The sequence below is a fragment of the Enhydra lutris genome, unplaced genomic scaffold (genome assembly GCF_002288905.1).
Source record: "Enhydra lutris kenyoni isolate GAN:26980312 unplaced genomic scaffold, ASM228890v2 scaffoldscaffold6, whole genome shotgun sequence".
Taxonomy (NCBI): domain Eukaryota; kingdom Metazoa; phylum Chordata; class Mammalia; order Carnivora; family Mustelidae; genus Enhydra; species Enhydra lutris.
The window spans coordinates 25,966,341-25,977,358 of NW_019154090.1; positions in this window are offsets into that span (position 1 = coordinate 25,966,341).

Consider the following 11,018-nt stretch of genomic DNA (forward strand, 5'->3'; position numbering starts at 1 on the left):
AAATTAGTTAAAATACAGAGACAGACTGCAGAGCAGTGGTTGCCAAGGGCTGTGGGGAGGGGGTTATGGGGACTTGTTGTTCACTGGGTAGATAAACTGTGGCACATCCAGATAATGGAATATTACTCAGCACTTAAAAACAAATGAGCTACTAAGCCATGAAAAAACACAAAGGAAACTTATTAGTAAGTGAAGAAAGCAAACTGTACTATATGATTCCAACTCTGACATTCTGGAAAAGGCAAAACCACAGAGATGGTGAAACATCAGTGGTTGGTTAGGCGTCTGCCTTCGGCTCGGGTCCTGGGATCGAGGCAGCATCAGGCTCCCTGTTCAGCAGAAGGCCTCCTTCTCCCTCTCCTACTCCCCCTTGCTTGTGATCCCTCTCTCGCTGTGTCTCTTTCTGTCAAATAAATAAACAAAATCTGAACAAACTAACAAACAAACAAACAAAAAGATCAGCGGTTACCAGGAGTTGGGTACAGGAAGGGAGGAATAGGCAGAGCGCAGAGGATTTTCAGGGCAATGAAACATCTCGGTATGATACCATAATGATGGATACACGTCATTACACGTGTCCAAATCCATAGAATGTACAATACCAGGAGTCAACCTGACTGTAAACTTGGATAGTCTCTGGGTGATAAGATGTGTCAATGGAGGTTCATCAATTACAACAAAGGTACAGCTCTGGGGATGTTGATAACAAGGAAGGCCACACATATGGGGACAGACAAGGAGTGTGTGTGTGCAATCTCTCTCTGTACCTTCCCCTCAGTTTTGTTGTGAACCTAAAACTGCTCTAAAAGAATAAAGTCTCGGGTACCTGGGTGGCTCAGTGGTTTAAGCCTCTGCCTTCGGCTCAGGTCATGATCGCAGGGTCCTGAGATCAAGTCCCGCATCAGGCTCTCTGCTCAGTGGGGAGCCTGCTTCTCCCCTTCTCTCTCTGTCTGTCTCTCTGCCTACTTGTGATCTCTCTCTGTCAAATAAATAAATAAAATCTTTTTAAAAAATTAAAAATGAAAGAACAAAGTCTCTTAAAAAAAAAAGAACCTAAGTAGGTATTGTGATCATAATGCAATCTGTCATTAGCGAACCCACCATCCTGGTGCTGGTGATTATAGTTCCTGGGATGGCCATCACCTGGAAGGTCCTGAAGATCCATCAGGACACTATTATTTCCCTTTCCTTCCCCTGAGCAGCAGGGCCATCTCTGGCGCGACTCACCACCAGGCCCAGTCTCTGCGTAAAGCTGGCATCTGATACAGGGTAGCTGACCACCCATCGGGAAATATTTACTTAAACAACCGTGGGGTGGGCACGAGTAATTGTAGGAATTACAAGGCACCTGAAGGTGGCTAAGATGCGGAGTTTGCATGAGCTAGGGCTCTGGAAGCACAGGGAGTCTTGGATGTACCAGTTCTGTGTGGTCTTGGGCAAGTCGCTTTCCCTCTCTGAGCTTCGGTTTCTTCCTCCATGACCCGGACGTGACGCCTGCCAGATGACCTCACAGAATTCCTACAGGAGAGTGGATAGTGAAGTGCTGTAGTAAAATGCTTCATTACTTAATGGCCAGATGGGAGGAGCATGGTGGTTATTCTAAAAGGCAATTAAAGATTCCGTATGAGAACTGGGGGACGCAGCATAAAAGAGAATCACCAGGTGTGGAGCCAGGCGGATCTGGGTTTGGATCTTAGCTCCGTCATTGATGCTGTGGGGTCTTGGGCAAGACACTGAATGTCTCAATGTCTCACAGCCAGTGAGTATCAGCCCCAAGGAGCACAGTGTGGCATCAAAGTTTATGAGCTGCTCTAGACCCATCTCTGCCATTTATTAGCTGTATATGATCTTTTGGCTTCTCCCAAAGAGCATCACAAGGTAAGAAATTCAAAGGCACATTTTTGATCAGTAGGAAAGTGGGATCAGGGATGAAATGAGAAAGAGCAGATGGGATGGGGGGACAGATAATCCACAGATACAAGGTGGTGGCCTATGGCAAGGAGACAAAGGGGAAGGGCACTGGGAGAGCTGAAAGTTCCAGAAAGGATATTTATGGAGCACTTACAATGAATCAAGTACGTCTGTCCTCACAATTCCCGAGTATGAAGGCACTATTACATCCCCATCCTACAGATGGGCAAACTGATCTCAGAGCCCACCTCTCCCCTCTGCACACAGCCGGGTGTTCCAGTGTAGGCCCTTCACTCTCTCATGTCCTCTGCAGATAATGGGTGTGTCTCTAGGGCGCACACACACACAAAAACACTCTATTCCCCCCTTCCCCAGAGGCTCCCAGACTTGTGGACAGGAGACACAAACCCTACTCTGATTTGAGGTAAGGCCTGTGGAAGCACATTCAGTGACTGGCAATCCATGACAATTCTCAGTTATCCCTGTCCCACCCCTGCAGACCTGCCCCACCTACACCTTTCCCAGGACTCCTCACCTCCCGGAGGGACAGGCCCAAACTCCTCCTGCTGTTGTGGACCCACCTCGCTGTTGGCCGTGTTTCTCTTTTCTCTCTGGCCTGGCTCCACGAGCTCACAGAGTTCTCTGTGCCTTTGCTCTGGGGGTTTTCCCTGCCTGGAATGCCCTCTCCCCCAGATCCCCTCATACATACACACACACACACACGCACACACACAGGCACGGCACATCTCTGTCCCTATCCATTCATCACCTCCACCTGGATATAGGAATATGCTGCATGTTTCAGCACCTAAGAGGAAAATGTGAACAATTAAACAATTAAAATAATTAAATCAGGGGCACCTGGGTGGCTCAGTGGGTTAAAGCCTCTGCCTTTGGCTCAGGTCATGATCCCAGAGTCCTAGGATCGAGCCCTGTGTCGGGCTCTCTTCTTGGCGGGGATCCTGCTTCCTCCTCTCTCTCTGCCTGCCTCTCTGCCTACTTTTGATCTCTGTTTGCCAAATAAATAAATAAATAATCTTAAAAAAATAAAATAAAGTAATTAAATCACAATTAAATTAAATTTAAACAGTTATATTAAAATTAAAACAAAGTCCCCTAAACTTTGGAATGTACCTCAGAAACCCTTATCGAAAATCACCTTCATAGGCAGACTTGGGCTCAGTGGACGGGAACCCAGACAGTCCCTCACAGTGTGTTTATTTCTTGCATTATTTAGCACTGTGTATTTATTTATAAATATTTTCCTTTCCTTTGCTTTGCTTTCCTTTCCTTTCCTGTCCTGTCCTGTCCTGTCTTGCCCTGTCCTGCCCTGCCCTTTCCTTCCCTTCCCTTTCCCTTCTTCTCCTTTTCTTTCCTTTCCCTTTTCTTTTTCCTTCCTTCATTCCTTCCTCCCTCCATCCCTTCCTTCCTCCCTCCCTTCCTTCCTGTTTGCTCACAGCACTGCATTTATTGGGCACTTCCTATCTGCCAGACGCTGCGGTAAGGACTTTACAATCTTTCTTATCATGTATCTATCTCCTTAAGAGGCAGGACCTATTATCATCCCCATTTTACAGATGACAACTGAGGCTGAAGTGATTACCAAATGAGTAAGGGACAGAGCCACAGTCAAGGTCTGTTCTAACTCAACTTCAGAGCCCACAACTTTGGCCTTTTCTGGACTCACCAAATGGTGGACCATAGGTAGCATCTGCCTGCAGTTGTGTTTCATTTGGCCTACTGCTTTATAAAGAATTAATTGCCAATATTTAAAAACCATATTTTCCATATACATTGGGATATCCAACTTCTCTTGAAATACCCGAGGACTTGGCCATACTGGACCTGGATTTCCATGTGGCAGTCGTTAGCTGGAGGGAGTTACAGTTGTTCCAGATACAACCAATGTGTGTATTCCACTTGGTCATATGCTCCCCTGCCCCCCATAGACCCACCTTATTTATTTTTATTGCCTGTCTGGCTCCTGGAAGCATTTCAGTTTATGTATGACTCCTGGGTTCACACCTTCTAATAGCTGGGTTTGCCTTGAGAATATCATGAGCTCCCCATCACCAGAGGTGTGCAAACTGAGAGTAGCTGGCTAGTCGGTAGGTGTGTTGAAAAGGGATTTCAAGGTCCAGTTGGGGAACTGGGTCACATAACATACAGTCCCTTCTATCCCTGCAGTGCCAAATATTTACCTAAGACTTTGCAGCATATATTGTTAAAAACCAACTTCCCCTCTGGTCTCAACTTACTGTTTCAACTTTCCCTTCACCTTGGTTTCTGATCTATTTCTATATTTTGATCATATGATTATGCTGTATGAATTCTCATAAGCTTCCTCAAATCCTTTTTGGAACAAGGCATGGGGAACAGATAAATCTATAATAAATATTTACATAAAGGGCTTGGTTCCACGAGCAGAAAAGAAACAACAACAAAAAGAATTGTAAGTTGTATAACCTGTACAGCTTGTAAGTTGTAGGAGTCATATCTGTCAAGTTATCTCAGTTTCTCTGAAATTCTTGAGCTCAAGGACTTAAAGAACAGAAGGACCTAAAAGTCTGGATGTTATAGTTACTAGTTTGTGCTTAGGTCCTCCCAGGAAAGGGAGCCTCAGGAAAGGCAGCCTCCTAAAGTTTTATTTCCCACTCTTTACCTGAAGTAGATTTTAAAATTATAAACCTCGGCGAGGGGTTTCTGGGGGGCTCAGGTGGTTAAGTGTCCAATTCTTGATATTAGCTCAGGACATAATCTCAGGATTGTAGAACCAAGCCCCACATCAGGCTCTCCACTCAGTGGGGAGTCTGCCTGGGATTCTCTCCCTCTGCCCCTCTCCTTGCTCCCATGTGTGGGCTCTCTCTCTCTCAAATAAGTAAACAAATCTTTAATATTATAAAACTAACCGTGGGGGCGCCTGGGTGGCTCAGTCGGTTGAGCGTCTGCCTTCCGCTCAGCTCATGATCTCAGGGTCCTGGGATCGAGCCCCACATGGGGCTCCCTGCTCAGTGGGGAACCTTCTTCTCCCTCTGACCCTCCCCCTGCTTATGCTCTCTCTTTCTCAAGTAAATAAAATCTTTAAAAAAATTTTTTAAACCTTAAAAAAATAACAAAACTAACTACAGCAGGGTTTGTTTTTTTTTTCTCACTGCATATTTATTGGCAATCCTCCTGTTGAGAGAGGGAATCTATGTCCTCTTTCCTCAAATATGAGTGGGCTTGTGGCTGATTTAACCAGTAGAGTATGGCAGAAGTTATGCTATGTGACTTCTGAGACTGGGGCATAAAAGACACATAGCTTAGTCTGGTTCTCTTGGAATATCTTTTCTCCAGATGCTTCCTTTCTCTTTCTTTCTCTTAGGAGCACAGTTTCCATTCTGTGAGAAATCTGTGCCATACCGAGAGCATCTGTGGGTATTCTGAACGGTGGCCCTGCCTGAGCTCAGGTGCCACAAATGACGTCACTCACCTCCCACTGTCATAGTCTCCCACCTTTGGAGCAGAAACAAACCAGTTCTGCTGTGCCTTATCCAGATTTCCAACTCATAGGATCTGTGAGCAGAATACAAGGATTGTTGTTTTATAGCACTAGGTTTGGGGTGGTTTGCTCTCCTGCAACAGAAAACTGGAACAGTCACCCAATTATCCAAACCATAAAGAAAAATATGTATATAAGTGGTAAGTTCCATTTTGTGACGTTTCATTTCATGTCACTCCCCAGAGGTAACACTGTTAGATCCTTCCAGATCTTTTTCTATACATTTATATATATATATGTATAATAGAAATATATAGGTTTTGTGTTACTTTTTTCTTTAAGTAAGATTATATAAAAAGACAATTTGCTTTTTTTCTCAATAACTATCTCTCAGTGATCTCTTTAAATTTACAAAAGAACTTGAATGGGTAGTGATCCATTCACATGCTGCAGTAGTCAGCTTCCAAGATCACCCTCAATGACCTCCCCCACCCCACTATATGCAAATCCTTGTATAGTCCCACTATATGCAAATCCTTGTATTGTCCTCTCCCATACTGAACTGCAACGTCTTGCATGACCAGTAGAACATGGCAGAAATGTTGGTGTGCTCTTCTAAGATTAGGTTCTAAAAGGCACTGCAGCTTTGTCCCAGTCTCTTGCTCTCTCTTTTTTGTTCTGGGGAAAACAGCTGCTGTATCATGAGCAGGTCTGTGGAGAGGCCCACACGGGGAATAACTGAACCTTCTTTTCAACAGCCATGTGCATGAGCCATCCCAGCCCCAGGCAAGCCTTCCGATGAGTGCAACCCCAGCCGAAAACTTGGTTCAACTTCATGAAAGACCCTGAGCCAGAACCACCCAGCAAAACTGATTCCAGATTCCTGACTCTCAGAAACTACATGAAGTAATAAATGTTCATCGTTTTAAGCTACGGAATTTAGTCAATTACTGAGTAAATTGCAACAGTATAGTAATTGCAATAATATATAACTATATGTAGTTCAAGTTTCCAAAAAAAATTTTTTTTAAGATTTTATTTGTTTATTTGACAGACAGAGATCACAAGTAGGCAGAGAGGCAGGCAGAGAGAGAGAGAGAAGGAAGCAGGCTCCCCGCTGAGCAGAGAGCCAGATGCGGGGCTCAATCCCAGGACCCTGGGATCAGGGCTGGAGCTGAAGGCAGAGGCTTTAACCCACTGAGCCATCCGTGTGCCCCGAGTTTCCAAAAAATATTAAAAAAAGATGTAGTAAATCTCTTTGTCACTCTGACCTCTAAACTCTCACCTGGTCCACCATCCTCTCCCCCACCCCTATTTAACTTGGAGTAAGGCCTTGGGAAATGTTAGATTTATTATCTTGGCTATGGAAGAGGGCATGCCTTTGGTCCCTCTCACAGATCGTCTGACCCAAGAAAGGATGTAGTCGTGTGGCGTTCCCTTTCAGCCGCTATAAAATTGTGCCCTTCTTTCTCCACAGGAACTGAGCCATTGGCCTTTGCAGCCTAGATGCCATTTTTCCCTGCCAAGGCCTGACACCCACGTGCATCCCCACATCCTGTCTCAGGTCTGGGGGTGGGGGCTTCCTTTCTGTGCACACTAGTGGAAAACATTACCCGGCCTTTTTCTTCAACCCATAGAAATCAGAAACCAACCACTCACCTCCCAACCTGTAGTCCCAGCCTGTTCTCCAGACTTCTCTCACATGGTACTCCCCCTTCGCCCTGCCTCAGTCCTAAAGCTTTCACCCCAGACTTCTGATCTGCTCTGAAACTCCCTTAAGACATCGCTTATGCTGATCCCTCTGTCTTGCATGCTCCACCGTACACCCCCCCCCACCCTTCTGAAAACAACTGCCAATCTTTAAGACTCAAACCAGGGGTCATCTCTATGAATCTTCCCCTATCAATCCCACAGGTCTCCCTGCTTTCGACCTAGCCCTGTCGGTCCACTATGTGCTTGACAGCCAGAGGGACTGATGTGATGAAACCCTATAGGTTTCATCACATCAGTCTGGGATGTGATGAAACTGGGATCATGCTCCCAGTTCCAGTAAGATGGATGAACAGTCTCCGTCCTACCTCTGCTGCTGAAGGTAGCTCCAAATTCTGGACAGAAGGCATGGAGCAGTTAAGTCAGGCCTTGGAAAGTCAACAGAAGCAGGCAGACCAGGGAAGAAGTACCACCAATCTGGCAGTAAGTTTACACTTGTTGTTTCCTCTGATATTCTCTGGGCTGTGTCAGTGCAGCCTTGAACCTAGGACTGGGCATGGGCGCATGGGCAGAGAGTGTCAGGAGATACTCTCTAGTTCTGGCTCCAGAAACAGGAATGAAGAATGAGGTCTCCTAACCTTCAGAGAGAGTGAAGAAGATCCCCATTTCTTTTCCTCATTTTCTTTTATCCTAGCCCCCAGGCCTCCCAGGTGGTGGAGGTAGTGGCAGGTGCCGACAGGAAACTGAAACTATGAGGAAGAAGAACCTTCCGCTCTAACTGAATGGTTAGATGGTCCCAAGATGGTGGGATGAGCCCATACTGCTTTGGCTCCAGATGTGGGTGTAGCTGTGGGAAATATGCATCAGAGTCTGGTAGATGAAGCCTCAGGGAACCACCAAGTCACAGGGAGTTGGCAAGGAGAGAGGAGTTTGGGAAAGTGACCCCACAAAGTTATTTATGGATTTCTGGGCTCACCCCCTAGGTACATAGAGTGGATCTAGCCTAAACAGCTCACCACAGACTCTGAGAGACTGAATCACAAACTAGGCCATTGCCTGAGTTGTGGCCAATGAGTGGCACTCCCAAGGGGCAGATGCAAGTGGCATCACACAGGGTTTGAAAAGAGGACTGACACTGAAACCACAACCCAGAGAAGGCAGGCAGAGATTGCGGCTTGAACCCACTTTGCCAATTACCTGCAAAGACAAAAATATCAATATTCTTTACAGGATTTAAATGTGACCCAGAGCTCATAACATAATATTAAAAATGTCCAGGGCAAATTACTTCCAGTATAAAGAAGTAGGAAAATTTCAGCTTGCTCAAGAAAAGACAGTGAAAAGATGCAAACAACAAGATGCTGGAATGATCTGAAAAAGCCCTTAAAGGAACCGCTGCAAAAATCCTCTGGGGAGAGGATGGGGATGGAGTTTCAATTTGGAAAGAAGAAAAAAGGCTGGAGGTGGATGGTGGTGATGGTACGCAACAGCATGAATGCATTTATGGTCATTGGACTGTATACTTAAAATAACGAAAATCATAAATTTTAAGGGGGGCCTGGCTGGCTCAGTCAGTAGAGCATGTGACTCTTGATCTCAGGGTCATGAGTTCAAGCCCTAAGTTGGGCCTGGAGACTACTTAAAACAAAACAAAACAAAACAAAAACAAAGCTCCAAGAAATAAGGATGAAGACTCTGAGCTTTCTTCAGTTTTTTAATAAATAGAAGATATATATTAAAATTTCCATGGGGGGGGGGAACGCCTGGGTGGCTCAGTCGGTTGGGCGGCTGCCTTCGGCTCAGGTCACGATCTCAGGGTCCTGGGATGAGCCCTGCATCGGGCTCCCTGCTTGGCAGGGAGCCTGCTTCTCCCTCTCCCTCTGCTTGTCACTCTGCCTGCTTGTGCTCTCTATCTCTCTGTCAAATAAATGAATAAAATCTTCTTAAAAAATTTCCATTTGGTATCTGTATATATACCAGCTATGTATTTGAAATACAATAACCAAAATTTAAAAGCTCACTGGAAGGACTAAACAGCAGAATGGAGATGTCACAAGAAAGAAAGAATCTACGAACTCCAAGCTAGGTCAAGTAGAAACTGCCGAATCTGAACAACAGAGGGAAAAAAGGTGGGAAAAAAATAAATAAATAAATAGGGTCTACGGGATCTGTGGCACAAAATCCAAAGGTCTATCACACCTATCATCAGAGTAGCAGAAGGACAGGAGAAAGGGGTCAGTGCACGAATGCTTTGAACAGCTCTGTTCACCCTCTCTCTCAGTGTGGAAATGACCCCTCCAGTGAGTAAATCAATAAACAGAGTGTGGTAAATCCATCCAATGGAACACAGCTCAGCCATAAAAAGGAATGAACTGTTGCACTCTACAATTGAAATGAGTCTCAATGGCATCATTCAGAGTAAAGGAAGACGTTTCAAAAGGTGACATACTATATGATTCCATCTAGGTGACCTTCTCCAAAGGACAGAACTATAGCGACAGATCAGCGGTTAACACAGGTTAGGGGTGGGCAGAGTGTGTCACTACAATGGGAAACACGAGGGTTTTTTGAACGGTGATGGAACTGTTCTGTTTCCTGTTTGTGGTGGTGGTTACGCAAATGTACATGTGTTAACATTCGTAGACCTAAGTACCAAAAAAAAAAAAAAAAGGAGTGAATTTTTACTCTACGTTAAATGAAATAACAAAAAACTTGGGGTAGAGACGCCTGGGTGGCTCAGTTGGTTAAGTGTCTACCTTCAGCTCAGGTCATGGTCCCAGGGTCCTGGGATGGAGCCCCACATCGGGCTCCCTGCTCAGCTGAGGGTCTGCTTCTCCCTCTTGCTCTGCCCTCCCTCTGCTCATGCTCTCTTTCTCTCTCTCAAATAATAAAATCTTAAAAAAACCAAACCTGTGGTAGTCAGACTCCAAGATGACCCACAGTGATCCTCACCTCCTCATATGTCTGCCGTTGTGTGGACCCCCAACATATGGAAGAGGGCTGGCCTGTGTGACCAATAAACGCGACAGAAGTGACAGGTATGACTGAAGAGGCCAGATCATAAAAGCCACCGCAGCTTCTGTCTTGGTCTCTTGAATCACTCACTCTGGGGGAAGCCAGCCCGTGTTGTGAGGACACCCAGACCATCCTGTGAAGACAAGCTAAGGCACCTTACCAACAAATTCCACTGCCAGGAACATATCCCACTGGTGTATTTGCCCATGTGGGAAATGGTGCCTGTTGACGACAGTTTTGTTCCTGATGGCCAAAACATCAAACTTAAATATCTCAGAATAGGCTAACTGCATTATGGTCCATCATTCACGTTGTGGAATATTAGGAAGAGGATAAAAAGAATGAAAAAGAGCTGCATATCTGATATTGAAAAAACTCGTAAGTGTGTCATATGAGAAAAGCGAAAACCAGAGAGTATGATTTTGTGGGTTCTTTTTTTTTTTTTTAAAGGATCTACATATGATATATTTCTAGAGATAGCATGAAAAATTTCTGGAAGGCATTCAGCGTTTGCCTCTGGGGAACGTTCTGGGCTAGAGCAGGCACTTATTTTTCATTCTACAGGTATATTCTTTTGTACTTTTTCACTTTTGAATAGCCTATACAGCCAGAGCTCTGCCTTTCGGCCTTGTCCTCAAAGGGCACCGTGGGGACCCCTTCAGTGAGCCCTGAAAAGCCCCTCCTTCCACCAGCACCTATTGACTTGCCTTTGACCCAGAGACAAGCCCTGATTAAAATCTATCAAACATAGGCTTCAGAGCTTCCTGTCTCCCCAAGAGAAAACCCACACCTCTCAGTTTGTCATTTAGGCCCTTCACACACGGCTCAAACCTTCCCGTGCTTCTTCATCTCCCGTCTCCGCTTCCCTGGATCCCCGCACGGCACTGTTCATGCTCCCCAC